The sequence below is a fragment of the Haliotis rubra genome, unplaced genomic scaffold (genome assembly GCF_003918875.1).
Source record: "Haliotis rubra isolate DU_JTF1 unplaced genomic scaffold, ASM391887v1 Scf1344, whole genome shotgun sequence".
Lineage (NCBI taxonomy): Eukaryota > Metazoa > Mollusca > Gastropoda > Lepetellida > Haliotidae > Haliotis > Haliotis rubra.
This window is the reverse complement of record NW_025765275.1, coordinates 93,928-96,820: the sequence shown is the minus strand read 5'-3', so window position 1 is coordinate 96,820 and position 2,893 is coordinate 93,928.

Here is a 2,893-nt window from a genome sequence, read left to right as displayed (position 1 = left end):
CTATTTCTTCGGGGGGTTTATTGGGGATCTACCCCTTGCCTTTCTAGAGGGCGACACGCTGTGTGTCCTATTTGGGATGTTTTCGGACACATCCATGTCCTCCAACGATCCATATTTATTGAAAAGCTGAATTTTGTTTGTAGATCCTTTTGGGGCTCTGCCACTTTGACATTTTTGTGAAGATTCACTTCTTGATTTCACTTTGGGATGTGCGATTTCTTTGACATTTGTTTGAGAATCAGATATGGATTTAGATTGAGTTGACTTACATAAAGATGCATCCTGAACACGGGTTGACTCCGGAAGAACTTCTGCAGTTTGAGTGGATATTTCAGGTGAGAGAGTCTGAGGGGAATCAGTTTTAAGCCATGTCAAATTGGTTTGACAGCTTGCAGATGTTGTAGTTACATTGACTGTATCAGAAGGAGGTCTAGATTTGGAAGCATAAGTTTCAGGTAGTTCAGATGTTTGTACTAGTTTTTTGGCTTCTGCAAAACTAATGTCTTGCGTAAATTTAATTTTATTGATTGCCATTTGCTGTTTCCAAATGGGACAGTCTTTGAGAAAGAGGAGTGATTTCCTTGGCAGTTGGTGCATTTTTTGAAATTGCTATTACAGTCATCTGTCGTGTGAGTTTTCTCACCACAGTGAGCACACGTAACAGATAATTTGCATGTATTGACACCATGGCCGTATCTTTGGCATTTAAAGCATCTTAAAGGATTTGGGATGTAAGTAGCCACACTGATGTTACAGTAGCCAGCCTTTATTGATTTTGGAGCAGTAGGACGGGAAAAGGAAAACAGGTACGTGTTTGTTTGAAGGGTTTCATTGTTTCTACGAGTTGTGAATCGCTTAACATAAGTGACACCTTGATCCTTCATCTCTGACACAATATCGAATTCTGTCATGTCAGCAAACAAGTGATCACGGTCTCGCACTATTCCTTTACTGGTGTTAAGGGTTCTGTGTGCTGAGACCGACACAGGAATGTTAACAAACGAGTCAGTCGCCATCAGGTTCGCGGCTTGGTGTTTTTTACTACATTCAACAAGTAGAGCACCCGAACGCAAGCGTTTGATGTTTTTGACTTCGCCCGCAATTCCTTGTATTCCCTTAGATACCGCAAAAGGGTTTAATTTCAGTGGCGTCTTATCCAGCGTCTCAATGACGACAAAGCGTGGCCAGTAATCAATCGATTTGGTAGATCTGTGGTCTGTTTCATCAGGATCAATGTCAAGTGGACGTTTTGTTTTTTTGTTGGGGGTTTGGTAATCCATGGTTAATGTTTATATGGTTCATCATCCGAGCTCCCCACCCACCATGGAGTATCACAAGGACAATGCTAAAACAAGCGGGTCTCCGACTTGCAGCACCAAGGATACTCGGATGATATACTCCAGCAGAAAAATTAAAAGATTAATAGTTCCACCAGATTGGCCCATGAGCCACCGCCTTCTGGGTATAGTACTCTAGGCAAATTACAAATGTGAAATATTTTCAAATTCAAAAACATAAACATATAAGCCAAGTCATTTCAGAAAACATGTTCCAAAGTGTTTAAAACGTGTGTATTAAAATATACATACACAGGGCTTGGCATGACCAGCCGATTGATAGAACCGGGCCAGTTCTACCACCCGTCTAGGTGAAGTAAGGGCCGAAGTGGTGTGTTGGGCAAAGGAACACTGTTCCTGGACCCAGTGCCCTCAACCACCAGAATCCCGTCCTCCACCGACACAGGGGCGCAACCCACGGCAAACGGGTTGGTGGACCAAATATCCCCCCGGGTCCACAACGGGGGTCGAAGGGCGCTTGGCGTGACCCAGCACCCACCACGAGGAGGTGGCCCTTCATGGGTGCCCCGTTAACTAATAACAGAGGGTTATCTTGTTGTTCAAAACTCTGTTAACTTTAAACAGGTTGTTAACGTGACGTAAAGTTAACACGCCTAAGGACCGCCGCTAACTTTTTAACAGTGTGGTTAACTCGCAAATGACGTTCATGGCTAACTGCTTTTATGAGGCCAGTTCAGCAAAGAAAGGATAGCGTGTATCGTGGACTGGACTTCGATATTGGAAATTATTCTGACGAAGAGTTACATACGAAACTGTAACTATGCACTTCATAGGAACTAAAATACATGTTGTACAAGAACATGATGCCTACGTTTCATCTTTTAACACTTGTGTAAAGCTTTATATGTTTTACTACACTAAATGTGTGAATTTCTTCTGTAAATATTATTCAAACAAACACTTTCAAAGAATCAAACACGTACACCCTATACCCACGTATGATATGATATTGAACAAGACTAAATGTAGATAATTAAATTATAGTTTCATGAAAAAATATCCGAATGATTACATTATAGTGTAATCGGCGGGATATGGTGAATGTGTATACTCTTATTCTACCGACCTTCACCTCAGAGAAATTGCCAAATATGTACAACAATGTTGACGTATGACATCACTACCGTTGAGATTTCTTAAAAAATGGCGGCAGACATGGGTTTTCGGGGACCCTTCCCTTGATTCAGGGATCGTTTGTACATAAATATGAGATGTAAGTAATCAGAATGATTCTGACTATCTGTGTATTGTTACATGATTTATCGTTTTCGTTTTAAGAAAGAGAAGAAGCGGCCAGAAATGCCGATTATTACCGTTGTCGTTCTGCGTGATTTTGCGTCAGTCACTCTGCACAGAAACTTGACAGTTTCGTATAAACACATCACATTCCTGTATTGCATCTATTTTTAATATCCTATTTCTTGCTACTTTGCTCTTTCCATGCAAATGGGTGTCTGAAAATTGAGAAAATGCTACACAGTATAAAGTCTGAAATTTTCTTTGTTTACATTTCAAACAGGTGTTGTCTTTCGAGC